Raw genomic sequence first — 14,655 nt, 5'->3', positions numbered from 1 at the left:
TCTGTCATGCTCTCGTATATGCTGTCTCTCTCTCTCTCTCTAAGCAAAGGCCACGTTGGGATCTGCTCAGTGGAGAGGCACATCTGGCAAGGAACTGACGCCTTCAGACAGTAGCTCCTGAGGACCCAAGGCCTGCCAAGAGTCACGTGAGTGAACTTGGAAATGAGACCTCCTGCAAACAGCCTGGGGGTGACTGCAGCTGCGGCTAAACCCTTGACTGTGGCCTGTGAGAGACCCTGTGTCACAGAACCCAGTTAAATGTGCCCAGATTCCTGACCCACAGAAATTGGGACATTAAAACAACAAAATAAATACAGGTTTGTTGTTTTAGGCCCCTAGGTTTGGGGGTTGTTTGTTACACTGCAGTAGGTGACTGTACAGCTCATAGTCCTCACGTCTAGACTCAAACTTTCTGCTTACAGTACCTAATTTTTTAGATAAACTTCTTGTTGGAATAACTTTGCATTAAAGAAAAGGTAAAGAGTACAAAGCGGTTTTCTCTCTCACCGTCTGTTATGTTGTGTAACCATGGTACACTGTCAACGCTAACAAACCAGCATTGGTGCCTTACTGTTCATTAAGTTTCAGAACTGACTCTCAGCTCACTGGTTTTCCCACCAATGTGCTTTTACTATTCCACCACTGGGGTTGCATTTTTAATAGCATAATAGATGTCATGCCCCATAACTCTGTGTGTGTGTGTTTGTGTATATGTGTGTGTGTAGAACAAGATGAAATATATATGTGTTTGCTAAAATCTGGAAGATACATTATTTATTATTCCTTAAATAATAAAAGAATATTAGAAAAGTCTTTAATTAGGGATATTGTTTATAATTATTTAGAAAAATAATCATTACATTAACTGAAAACTGTTATGTGAAGTGACTGAGGAGGGATGAGGGAGTGGCTCCCAAGTATTAAATGTTAAGGCGCTAACAAGTCATAGTTTTAAAAAGTCAAATATATGTTGCTAAAAACCTTTAAAGGTTTCCACTTATTAATAAGTATATTGAATGCTACAAGATTCACAAATGGTTCTTTGGCATTAGGATGTTGGCATAAATTAATTTTATTTATATAATATGCAAATACTTAATTTGCTTATAACTATTTAAATAGAGACTGTTCAACTAAGAGTACTTAATTCCTATGTAGTGCGATCTTGGCAAGTCACTTGGTCTTTCTGGGTTTTTCCTTGGAATGAGTTTATATTACTAGATTTTTGCCACAAATTAATCATGGACTATAACTACTTAGCAGTTGTAAACGTTTTGCAAACGAAACTCTGTCTACAGCATTTAATCATAAACTACTGTCTGATTAAACGTCTAGCTGCATTATTTGGCAGCATTGTTCCAAGCGATCCATGTAAAAGTAAAACTTCTAGGAAAGAATGAGTGATGTTGCTTAAAGGAGAAAAGACATTCCATTTCTACACACGCTCTTGTGGTTGAATTTTTAAGTAGGGTGTACAAAGGAGGAAGTCAAGTGACTTAGCAGAAAATAACATGTAAGGCGAAACTTCAGATAGATCCTGAAAGGCTATTGAGTGAGGTTGGATATTTCAAGTCCTCTTGGTGACCTACCAGAATCCCAAATAAACCACTGAAAATAACAACAGAAACACATTTGAACTTTGAAAATAATGTACACATGAGACCCCAAGTCTTAGTGGCCAAGATTTACTTCCTGGCTTGTCTCTGAGGGATCAAGCCCTTCTTTGTGGCCAGAATGACATACCTGATGTTCAGTAATTAACTACTGAATGAAACAGACAATAGAAGATGTTGCAGAAGCAAGAGATGCCAACAAAAGAGAAATAAATATGATTGGGGGGAAAAAGGAGCAGAACACAGTGTAACCTCATTCACAAGCCGTCACTTTCCAGAACTCTGAATTCATTAAGTTTTCCGCACTTCTCTACTTTGAAAGTGTCAGATGACAAGAAAGCAAGCTGTTAAGTTTACTGAAAAACTGCATGCATAAATATTTCTAATATTATGTTTGGAGGTTAGTACATAATTCATTTCTGTCTAATGTGCCTAAAATATAATCTTGGCTATTCAGAATGATGACTGATCCTCAGAAACCGTGGAAACCGTAAATCATCAAAAGCTTCAATCATATTCATCACCCTATGCTTACTAAAGCCAGAGACTGTAGAAATATGCTGTCGAGACTTTGTAAACAACTCTCGTTTAGCAAAAAATTAAAATCAAATCTGTATACTCTATAGACAGAACCCAGTATTCTTTAAATGTTATCACTGAGATCCAGGTTACCTAACATAAAGTTCACCATTTTAACCACTTAAAGTGTACAGCACAGTGGCTTTTCCTACATTCATATTGTTGTGTAAACTTCACCACTACCTAGTTCCAGCACATTTTCATCACTCCCGAAAGAAATTTTGTAGCCATTAAGCAAGATCTCCTCAGTGCCCCCTCTGCCACCCATCCGCTTTCCATGGATTTGCCTGTCCTGGCGTATATGCGTGCTAAGTCGCTTCAGTTGTGTCCGACTCTTTGTGACACGTGGCCTATGGACCATGGCCCACCAGGCTCCTCTATCCGTGGGATTCTCCAGGCAAGAATACTGGAGTGGTCTGGAGGTCCTCCTCCGGTGTATCTTCCCGATCCATGGATCAAACCCACGTCTCTTACATCTGCAGCATTGACAGGCAGGTTCTTTACCACTAGCGCCATCTGGGAAGCCCTACCTGTTCTGGACAACATGCCAGATGGATACACACAGTATGAGGGCCTGGCTCCACTCACTTGGCGTAACATTTTCAAGGCTCACCCATGTTGTCGCAGTGTCTGTACTTCATTGCTTTTGTGGGTGAACCATAGCCCACTGTATGGGTAGACCACATTTTGTTTATTTGCTATCAGTCTGATGGGCGTTTGGCTTGTCTTTCTCTATATTTCTAGCAATACATGTCCACAGACTATCAAGTCAGGTGCTGCTGGTCCCACAATAACAAAGGGCCATCCCCTGCCTTCCACAAGCAGCCATCTCCAGCCCAGTTGTTTCTCCTGATTATTTTCTTCCATTTAAAATGCTCATACTGCTACTTCCTCATTTCTGCTATATTTACTTTACTTTTTCTACTATGGGAAATGAGGATTTAGTTCTAACTCACACCTTAAGTACTTAGCTGCCGCTGCTGCTAAGTCACTTCAGTCGTGTCCGACTCTGTGCAACCCCATAGACGGCAGCCCACCAGGCTCCCCGTCCCTGGGATTCTCCAGGCAAGAACACTGGAGTCCATTTACCATCACAGTTTAGTTACAGCACAATTTTTGGTTAAACCAAGAATTAGTGTCAGTAATCATATAAACGCTGTTGACAGCATGAGTGAGTGAGTGAAATCTCTCAGTTGTGTCTGACTGTTTGAGACCCCATGGATTTTAGCCTACCAGGATCCTCCGTCCATGGGATTTTCCAGGAAAGAGTACTGAAGTGGGTTGTCATTTCCTGCTCCAGGGGATCTTCCCAACCCTGGGATCGAACCCGGGTCTACATAATTTTACATTTCTTTTTAAACTTTTAATACTGAAATTAGTAATTTCATAATTTTAACTTGCTCAATTTTCTATGTACTTAATTATTTTCCAGTCTTCACTATGAAACCCTAAGACCATCTCAGCATTTTTTTCTTGGAGCTGTGTATCCTCCCGTGGTGATCTGGACTGGCTGTTTTCTGGGCATGGTTCCCATCCATCATCCCAGGACTTAATTTCATTATCATACTAGAAATTCCTTTTCTCTTCTCCTGGGTTGGATTCCCCACTGTAGATCCTGGAATGTCGTTTGCTTTACTTTTAACTTTGTGCCCATCCTTCAGCAGTTTCCTAAGAAGGGATGTGCGTGCTGAGTTGCCTCAGTCGTGTCTGGCTCTTTGCAACCCTATGGACTGTAGCCCACTAGATTCCTCTGTCCATCAGATTCTCCAGGCAAAATACTGGAGTCGGTTGCCATGCCCTCCTCCAGGGGATTTTCCTGACCAGGGATCAAACCTGGTCTCTGTCTCCTGCTTTGGCAGGCAGGTTTTTACCACTAGTGCCATCTGGGAAGCCCTCAAGAAAGAATAACCAGGAGGTAATTTTTTGAGGCTTTTCACTTTACTTTTATGTTTATTCCTGCTTGGAAAACAGACATTTGTTTTCTAGCTCCCTGTGTTGCTGAGTAGTCTGATACAATGCTAATTTCTGGCTCGTTTTCTCTGGACGTTTTTAGGAGATCCTGTTTCTTCCTTATGTTGTTTAAATTTCATAATTATGTGTATGATTGAGGTTTTGTTGATTTATTCAACCAGGTATTTAATATCCTTTTCATCTTGGAGGTTTATTTTTTTTCAACTCTCAAAAATAATTTCTGTTATTTCTTAGATAATTCCATGTATTCATTCTCACTATTCTTTCTTGAAATGTTAATTTTCCTATATTGGCCCTCCTGGACAATCTCTGTTATTTTTCCTTTTTTTTCCCTTTTGGTTTCCTATCTTCTTGATCTTATTTTCATTTCTGGGACAATTCCCACCTATATTTTCAAAATGTAATATCAAATTCTTATTTTTGCTAACGTGTTTAATATCTGAGAGTTTTTGTCTTCTTTTTTTTTTTTTAGCCTTTTGTTCCTGTTTTGAGGATTCATGAATGTCTCTGAAGATGTTAAATAGATATTCACCTCCCCCAGCTTTTAAAGTTTTCTGCTCCCTGCACTGTTGCTGATAAACCTGTTTATCCCAGTTTCTTTGTGTTTTAATTTTTGGTTTTGTCTTTCACGTTAGAGGCTTTCTCGGATGTCTTGTGATCCTTGACTATCCATTCACTTAGCAACTGTTGGGCTCATCCTAGGATGCATGAGAGGCAGAATGATGACAAAATGTCCACATCCTAAACCCCAGAACTCGCAGAAATGTTACATCACGTGGCAGAGAGGACTTTGCAGATGAGTTTCAGGTTAAGACCCTTGAGATGGAGAGAGCAGCCTTCATTACCCAGGTGGGATCAATCTAATCACACGAGCCCTTAAAAGAGAGAATGGTTCCCAGCTGTCTTCAGAGGGAGACTTGACTACCTAAGAAAGGTCAGAGAGTTGCCACATTGCTGGCGTTGAAAATAGAGGATGTGAGTCACAAGCCAGAGAATACAGTCGGCTTCTTAGAAGCTGGGAAAAAACAGGTAACAGAATCTCTGCCAAAACTTCCAGGAGGGAATGCAGCCTGTGGACACTGCTTTTACCCCAGTGAGACCTGCTTCAGACTTCTGGCCTCTAGAATGGTAAGGTCATAAATTTATGTTGTTTTAAGCAACCGAGTTTATAAAAATTTCTAACAGCAGCAATAGAAAACTAATACAGGGTGATTGGCTTCCCTGGTGGCTCAGACGGTAAAAGAATCTGCCTGCAATGCAGGAGATCCAAGTTCAATCCCAGGGTCAGGAAGATTCCCCTGGGGAAGGGAATGGCAACCCACTTCAGTACTCTTGCCTGGAGACTCCCATGGACAGAGGAGCCTGGCGGGCCCAGGACGTGGGGTTGCAGAGTCAGACATGGCTGAGTGACTAACCCTTTCACTACAGGGTAACTGGAAGGACAGCTGCTCACTGAGAATTCCCAATTTCATTCTCTATAAACTTTGGGGTTTTTTTTTCACTTTTTGGTCTGGTCACTTTCTTCAGTGAAGAATCCTTCATTCTCCTGGTGGGGGTCTATCAGTTAGGCTCAAAGAGAATCACCACAGGTTTCACTAGAATAAATTAATTATAGCCATTAATGTGTGTATGTTTAGTCGCTAAGTCATGTCCAACTCTGCAACTCCATGGACTGTAGCCTGCCAGGCTCTTCTGTCCATGGATTCTCCAGGCAAGAATACTGGAGTAGATTGCCATTTCTTCCTCCAGCTGGTTGGATATTCCCAACCCAGGGATCGAACCCATGTCTCTTGTTTCCTGCATCGGCAGTGGGTTCTTTACACTGGTGCCACCTGGGAAGCCCACAAAGGCTTCTGGGTTCACAAACGTGGGAGGGGTTTGCTGGGAAAGGGGAGGGCTTGAAAGCTGCAGCTAGAGAATTAGTGAGATTGTCACTGATGACGTGAGCCTGCAACACGAGCAGAAGCTGGAGGCACCAGGAAATTCCAAGAAGCCACAGCATCTACCAGCAAAAAGGGGCCGTGAAATGGGAGCTTGTGGGGAGAGATCAGTGTACCCACCACATCTGACCGTTGGAATGATGGTGTTCCCTCCACTCTGGCACCCGAATCTTATTCACGTTCCTCTCACTGGCAGACGAGGCCTGGAATCGTGCCAGGAAAGGGGTTCTGGGAAGGGTGGATCCCAGCCTTAGACAGGCACGGTGACAACCATGAGTAGACAACCCAGCAGGGAGGTATATTGTAAGCTTGGCTGCCAGGTTCTGGAAACTGAACTGAGGAAAGCAGCTAGAAGCTGAACAATGAGGGAAGCTCACTGTTCACAGCATGGACTGAAATCTAACCCTCTTCGCAGGAAGGCACCTGGTCTTCCCATGGCTGTGCCTGAGATGCCCTGAGTCCAGAGCTTCTCCAGAGAATGCCATTTGTGTTGGGGAGGACAGGGGAGAAGACTGGAGTTTGAACTGAGCCCTCACCCAGGCTCCCAGTGGGGCCTGTTTTTGGTCCCCATTTTCAGAGGCGACTGCACCTTCCACTTTCCACCAATCTGCACAGTTATCAGTTTGCTGGGGTCTTAAGGTTTCGGCCTGTTTCCTCACCACATATCTGTCTCCTTTCTTAAGGTTTTGTCCACAGCCTCACGGGCTGCTGTCTACTCTGGCATTCTCTTTGTCCTTATTGGCTTATACTTATTTTACCCTTTATTATCATGTTAGTGGGATTTCAGAAGCAAGTCAACAAGCCTATGAGTTCACTTTGTTTCACTGAACAGCTGTAAGGTTTTTAAGGTTAATTGTATATTGTATAAAGAGCTCAAAGCCAGGTGGCTTGGGTCTAGTTCCAGCTACCTTACCATTTTAAAGAGCCAAATTTTCTCATCTCTGAAACGAAGTGGTCCCATCGGGGTCCTTTTTCAAGACTCCAGTGAAAGCTGTGGTCCTTCTCCCTTAAAAGAAAAACAGTACACATGTGTATACACACACGCACGAGTATATTTTAGAAGGTTCACAGGTCCCTGAGGGCCTTCCAAGAAGCCTCCAAGGGTACTAACCCCAAAGTTCAGAACCCCTGACTTATATTGCCTCTGAGGCTACTTTTAGATTGGACATTCTGATTTTTCAAAGCTGTAAGGTTTAAATGCAGTATATTTCAAAGGTGACATTTCAAGGCATACACAAAAATAAACTCAAACTGGATTAAAGATCTAAACGTAAGACCAGAAACTATAAAACTCCTAGAGGAGAACATAGGCAAAACACTCTCCGACATACATCACAGCAGGATCCTCTATGACCCACCTCCCAGAATACTGGAAATAAAAGCAAAAATAAACAAATGAGACCTAATTAAACTTAAAAGCTTCTGCACAACAAAGGAAGCTATAAGCAAGGTGAAAAGACAGCCTTAAGAATGGGAGAAAATAATAGCAAATGAAGCAACTGACAAACAACTAATCTCAAAAATATACAAGCAACTCCTACAGCTCAATTCCAGAAAAATAAATGACCCAATCAAAAAATGGGCCAAAGAACTAAATAGACATTTCTCCAAAGAAGACATACAGATGGCTAACAAACACATGAAAAGATGCTCAACATCACTCATTATCAGAGAAATGCAAATCAAAACCACTATGAGGTACCATTTCATGCCAGTCAGAATGGCTGTGATCCAAAAGTCTACAAGCAATAAATGCTGGAGAGGGTGTGGAGAAAAGGGAACCCTCTTAAACTGTTGGTGGGAATGCAAACTAGTACAGCCACTATGGAGAACAGTGTGGAGATCCCTTAAAAAACTGGAAATAGAACTGCCTTATGATCCAGCAATCCCACTGCTGGGCATACACACTGAGGAAACCAGAATTGAAAGAGACACGTGTACCCCAATGTTCATCGCAGCACTGTTTATAATAGCCAGGACATGGAAGCAACCTAGATGCCCATCAGCAGATGAATGAACAAGAAAGCTATGGTACATATACATAATGGGGTATTACTCAGCCATTAAAAAGAATACATTTCCTTAATTTCTGTTTTCTCATTATTAGTGTATAGGAATGCAAGGGATTTCTGTGTGTTGACTTTATATCCTGCAACTTTACTATAGTCATTGATTAGTTCTAGTAATTTTCTAGTGGAGTCTTTAGGGTTTTCTATGTAGAGGATCATGTCATCTGCAAATAGTGAGAGTTTTACTTCTTTTCCAATTTGGATTCCTTTTATTTCTTTTTCTGCTCTGATTGCTGTGGCCAAAACTTCCAAAACTATGTTGAATAGTAATGGTGAAAGTGGGCACCCTTGTCTTGTTCCTGACTTTGGAGGAAATGCTTTCAATTTTTCACCATTGAGGATAATGTTTGCTGTGGGTTTGTCATATATAGCTTTTTCAGCCATTAAAAAGAAAACATTTGAATCAGTTCTAATGAGGTGGATGAAACTGGAGCCTATTATACAGAGTGAAGTAAGCCAGAAGGAAAAACACCAATACAGTATAATAACGCATATATATGGAATTTAGAAAGATGGTAACAATAACCCTGTGTACGAGACAGCAAAAGAGACACTGATGTATAGAACAGTCTTATGGACTCTATGGGAGAGGGAGAGGGTTGGAAGATTTGGGAGAATGGCATTGAAACATGTAAAATATCATGTATGAAACGAGATGCCAGTCCAGGTTCGATGCACGATACTGGATGCTTGGGGCTAGTGCACTGGGACGACCCAGAGGGATGATATGGGGAGGGAGGAGGGTTCAGGATGGGGAACACATGTATACCTGTGGCAGATTCATTTCAATATTTGGCAAAACCAATACAATATTGTAAAGTTTAAAAATAAAATTAAAAAAGAAGAATACATTTGAATCAGTTCTAATGAGGTGGATGAAACTGGAGCCTATTATACAGAGTGAAGTAAGCCAGAAAGAAAAACACCAAAACAGTATACTAACACATATATATGGAATTTAGAAAGATGGTAACAATAACCCTGTATATGAGACAGCAAAAGAGACACTGATGTATAGAACAGTCTTTTGGACTCTGTGGGAGAGAGAGAGGGTGGGATGATTTGGGAGAATGGCATTGAAACATGTATAATATCATATATGAAACGAGTTGCCAATCCAGGTTCGATGCACGATACTGGATGCTTGGGGCTGGTGCACTGGGACGACCCAGGGGGATGGTATAGGGAGGGAGGAGGGTTCAGGATGGGGAACACATGTATACCTGTGGCGGATTCATGTTGATATATGGCAAAACCAATACGATGTTGTAAAGTTAAAAAATAAAATTAAAAAAAAAAAGAGTTAAGGAAATAGTTTTCAATGTACTAGTTATCAAGAAACCAAAAAAGCTGGACTCCAGCTATTAATTCATTTCAGAGGGATCAAGAGACTTAATTTGCAGCAACATGGATGGGCCTAGAGATGATCATACTTAGTGAAGTAAGTCAGAAAGAGAAACACACATACCATTCAATATCACTTACATGTGGAGTCTAAAATATAACACAAAATGAGCACATCTAGAAACAAAAAGAGATTCACAGAGGACATACATGTGGTCATCAAAGGTGAGGGGGAAGGACTGGGAATCTGGGGTTAGCAGATGCAAATTATACTATATATATATATAATATATTATATAAAAATATTATATATAGGATGGATGAACAACAAGGGCCTACTGTACACCACAGGGAACTATATTCAATATCCTGAGATAAACCATAATGGAAAAAATATGAAAAAAAATATATTTATGTATAACTGAGTCCCTTTTCTGTTCAGCAGAAATTAAACCCAACATTGTAAATCAGCTATACTTCAATAAAATTTTCTGAAGTAAATTTAAAAAGGGGCTTCGAGGTTTAAGTGGCTTGTGGACTTCCAGATGATTAATTGGCATTCCTGGTGGAGGGAGTGACCAGAGATTAAAGGAACCATCTCATTTGCTCATCATGAAAAAGACCGTGAAATCCTGGGGAGAAATCTCACCAGAAGCTTGGCCGGCAGGCATCGAGGGTAGTCCAGGTTACCTCAGCAGTAGTCTCCCTGACAGTGCACTCTTTAGCACACGATTTTTTAAATTAATTTTTGGCTGCACTGGATCTTCATGGCAGTGCACAGCCTCCTTACTGCGGTGGCTTCTCTTGTTGCAGAGCATGGGCTCCAGGTGCATGGGCTTCGGTGGTCACAGCGCACAGGCTCAGAGTTGTGGAACGCAGGCCGAGTTGCCCCTCAGCATGTGGAATCCTGGACCAGGGACCAAACCCATGTCCCCTGCATTAGCAGGCAGACTCCCAACCCCTGGACCACCAGGGAAGTCCCCACAATTTTTAAAAGTGATGTCAAGAAAACAAGCTCAGCTGTTTCCAAGGAGCTGAGCTACAGATGCTAGACAGTAGCATCACTATGTACCCAAACAACCCTGTATTGGTTTTGGTCTTTGTGTTTTAGCTCTTTAGGACCTGAGGGGCAGCATAGCTGCTAGGATTCTGTTCATATTATCGTATTATGCTCTGTGTGGATAAGGGGCAAGATGACTTGTTTGGGGCTGCAGATAAGTGGCCGACAAAGAGAACTTTTTCTGTATTGCTGAGAAAGATGAGAGGAACAAGGGCACAGCTTTTGCCTAGGTCAGGAGGAAGTGTGAAGGAGAGATGAGATCAGATCAGTCGCTCAGTCGTGTCCGACTCTTTGCGACCCCATGAATCGCAGCACGCCAGGCCTCCCTGTCCATCACCAACTCCCGGAGTTCACTGAGACTCACGTCCATCGAGTCAGTGATGCCATCCAACCATCTCATCCTCTGTCATCCCCTTCTCCTCTTGCCCCCAATCCCTCCCAGCATCAGAGTCTTTTCCAATGAGTCAACTCTTCGCATGAGGTGGCCAAAGTACTGGAGTTTCAGCTTTAGTATCATTCCTTCCAAAGAAATCCCAGGGCTGATCTCCTTCAGAATGGACTGGTTGGATCTCCTTGCAGTCCAAGGAACTCTCAAGAGTCTTCTCCAACACCACAGTTCAAAAGCATCAATTCTTCGGTGCTCAGCCTTCTTACAGTCCAACTCTCACATCCATACATGACCACAGGAAAAACCATAGCCTTGACTAGACGGACCTTTGTTGGCAAAGTAATGTCTCTGCTTTTCAATATGCTATCTAGGTTGGTCATAACTTTCCTTCCAAGGAGTAAGCGTCTTTTAATTTCATGGCTGCAGTCACCATCTGTAGTGATTTTGGAGCCCAGAAAAATAAAGTCTGACACTGTTTCCACTGTTTCCCCATCTACTTCCCATGAAGTGATGGGACCGGATGCCATGATCTTCGTTTTCTGAATGTTGAGCTTTAAGCCAACTTTTTCATTCTCCATTTTCACTTTCATCAAGAGGCTTTTTAGTTCCTCTTCACTTTCTGCCATAAGGGTGGTGTCATCTGCATATTTGAGGTTATTGATATTTCTCCCAGAAATCTTGATTCCAGCTTGTGTTTCTTCCAGTCCAGCATTTCTCATGATGTACTCTGCATATAAGTTAAATAAACAGGATGACAACATACAGCCTTGACGAACTCCTTTTCCTATTTGGAACCAGTCTGTTGTTCCATGTCCAGTTCTAACTGTTGCTTCCTGACGTGCATACAACTTTCTCAAGAGGCAGATCAGGTGATCTGGTATTCCGATCTCTTGAAGAATTTTCCACAGTTCATTGTGATCCACACAGTCAAAGGCTTTGGCATAGTCAATAAAGCAGAAATAGATGCTTTTCTGGAACTCTCTTGCTTTTTCCATGATCCAGCAGATGTTGGCAATTTGATCTCTGGTTCCTCTGCCTTTTCTAAAACCAGCTTGAACATCAGGAAGTTCACAGTTCATGTACTGTGGAAGCCTGGCTTGGAGAATTTTGAGCATTACTTTATTAGCGTGTGAGATGAGTGCAATTGTGCGGTAGTTTGAGCATTCTTTGGCATTGCCTTTCTTAGGGATTGGAATGAAAACTGACCTTTTCCAGTCCTGTGGCCACTGCTGAGTTTTCCAAATTTGCTGGCATATTGAGTGCAGCACTTTCACAGCATCATCTTTCAGGATTTGGAATAGCTCAACTGGAATTCCCTCACCTCCACTAGCATTGTTTGTAGTGATGCTTTCTAAGGCCCACTTGACTTCACATTCCAGGATGTCTGGCTCTAGGTGAGTGATCACACCATCGTGATTACCTGGGTCGTGAAGATCTTTTCTGTACAGTTCTTCTGTGTATTCTTGCCATCTCTTCTTAATATCTTCTGCTTCTGTTAGGTCCATACCATTTCTGTCCTTTATTGAGCCCATCTGTGCATGAAATGTTCCTTTGGTATCTCTGATTTTCTTGAAGAGATCCCTAATCTTTCCTATTCTGTTGTTTTCCTCTATTTCTTTGCATTGATCGCTGAAGAAGGCTTTCTTATCTCTTCTTGCTATTCTTTGGAACTCTGCATTCAGATGTTTATATCTTTCCTTTTCTCCTTTGCTTTTCACTTCTCTTCTTTTCACAGCTATTTGTAAGGCCCCCCCAGTATCAGAGGAGGGCATCAGAAGAGGGCATCAGTGGGCAAATGCACTGAAACCATACTCACAGAAAATTAGTCAATCTAATCACACTAGGACCACAGCCTCGTCTAACTCAATGAAACTAAGCCATGCCCGTGGGGCAACCCAAGATGGGCAGGTCATGGTGGAGAGATCTGACAGAATGTGGTCCACTGGAGAAGGGAATGGCAAACCACTTCAGTATTCTTGCCTTGAGAACCCCATGAACAGTATGAAAAGGCAAAATGATAGGATACTGAAAGAGAAACTCCCCAGGTCAGTAGGTGCCCAGTACGCTACTGGAGATCAGTGGAGAAATAACTCCAGAAAGAATGAAGGGATGGAGGCAAAGCAAAAAGAATACCCAGCTGTGGATGTGACTGGTGATAGAAGCAAGGTCCGATGCTGTAAAGAGCAATATTGCATAGGAACCTGGAATGTCAGGTCCATGAATCAAGGCAAATTGGAAGTGGTCAAACAGGACATGGCAAGAGTGAATGTCGACATTCTAGGAATCAGCGAACCGAAATGGACTGGAATGGGTGAATTTAACTCAGATGACCATTATATCTACTACTGCAGGCAGGAATCCCTCAGAAGAAATGGAGAGGCCATCATGGTCAACGAGAGTCCGAAATGCAGTACTTGGATGCAATCTCAAAAACGACAGAATGATCTCTGTTCGTTTCCAAGGCAAACCATTCAATATCACAGTAATCCAAGTCTATGCCCCAACCAGTAATGCTGAAGAAGCTGAAGTTGAACGGTTCTATGAAGACCTACGAGACCTTTTAGAACTAACACCCCAAAAAAATGTCCTTTTCATTATAGGGGACTGGAATGCAAAAGTAGGAAGTCAAGAAACACCTGGGGTAACAGGCAAATTTGGCCTTGGAATATGCAATGAAGCAGGGCAAAGACTAACAGAGTTTTGCCAAGAAAATGCACTGGTCATAAAAACACCCTCTTCCAACAACACAAGAGAAGACTCTATACTTGGACATCACCAGATGGTCAACACCGAAATCAGATTGATTATATTCTTTGCAGCCAAAGATGGAGAAGCTCTATACAGTCAGCAAAAACAAGACCAGGAGCTGACTGTGGCTCAGACCATGAACTCCTTATTGCCAAATTCAGACTTAAATTGAAGAAAGTAGGGAAAACCACTAGACCATTCAGGTATGACCTAAATCAAATCCCTTATGATTATACAGTGGAAGTGAGAAATAGATTTAAGGGCCTAGATCTGATAGATAGAGTGCCTGATGAACTATGGAATGAGGTTCGTGACATTGTACAGGAGACAGGGATCAAGACCATCCCCACAGAAAAGAAATGCAAAAAAGCAAAATGGCTGTCTGGGGAGGACTTACAAATAGCTGTGAAGGGGAGGGTCTCTACTAACTGTCCTCCAAGAAATCAGAGCAGCATTGCAGTTACAGTTCTTTATCTCTGGACCAGATGAGAGCTTAGATCAACCCAACAAGGCTTGTTGTTGTTGTTGTTCAGTTGCTCAATCCTGTCCAATTCTTTGTGACCCCATGGACTGCAGTATAGCAGGCTTTCCTGTCCTTCGCTGTCTCCCAGAGCTTGCTCAAACTCATGTCCATTGAGTCGATGATGCCATCCAACCATCTCATCCTCTGTCACTTCCTTCTCCTGCCCTCAATCTTTCCCAGCATCAGGGTCTTTTCCAGTGAGTCATTTAATGCCTTTGTTTGTTATATGGTTGAGGTTACTTGGAACTCTGGATGTAGGGCCATAATAGGATTACTACCGAGTGGACGGATGCCACACACCTGTAACCTCGGTGCCATCTTCCTTTGCCTTGGTAGTTTTGTTCATTCTCTTTTTTCTTTTACATGTTGTAAGTTTTAGAAAGTTAAGCCTTTTTTTAAGTACATAAAAATTCATTAGAA

The 14,655-nt window shown here is 42.1% G+C and overlaps 2 long non-coding RNA genes across 10 annotated transcripts in view; one reads left to right on the top strand and one right to left on the bottom strand.

Moving 5' to 3' along the window:
- The window catches only part of LOC112446482 (uncharacterized), a 43,512-nt gene that overhangs the window by 2,617 nt on the left and 26,240 nt on the right, over window positions 1-14,655 (bottom strand). The window contains exon 4 of the long non-coding RNA XR_003034497.2: window positions 7,017-7,109. This is a non-coding gene — a long non-coding RNA (uncharacterized lncRNA). The remainder of the gene's footprint in view (window positions 1-7,016; window positions 7,110-14,655) is intronic.
- Window positions 1-14,655, top strand: part of LOC107131356 (uncharacterized) — a 248,533-nt gene that overhangs the window by 216,250 nt on the left and 17,628 nt on the right. For 5 of the 9 annotated variants that reach the window (XR_009494364.1, XR_009494359.1, XR_009494361.1 and 2 more), the window contains one exon: window positions 45-7,023. This is a non-coding gene — a long non-coding RNA (uncharacterized lncRNA). Of the gene's footprint in view, window positions 1-44; window positions 7,024-14,655 lie in introns of those variants that run through there. The other 4 variants (XR_009494355.1, XR_009494353.1, XR_009494360.1 and 1 more) reach the window with 4 other exon arrangements.

The sequence above is a fragment of the Bos taurus genome, chromosome 4, assembly GCF_002263795.3.
Source record: "Bos taurus isolate L1 Dominette 01449 registration number 42190680 breed Hereford chromosome 4, ARS-UCD2.0, whole genome shotgun sequence".
In the NCBI taxonomy this organism is placed as follows: domain Eukaryota; kingdom Metazoa; phylum Chordata; class Mammalia; order Artiodactyla; family Bovidae; genus Bos; species Bos taurus.
Note: the sequence above shows the minus strand (reverse complement) of the source record. Positions and strands in the feature narration are given on the sequence as shown.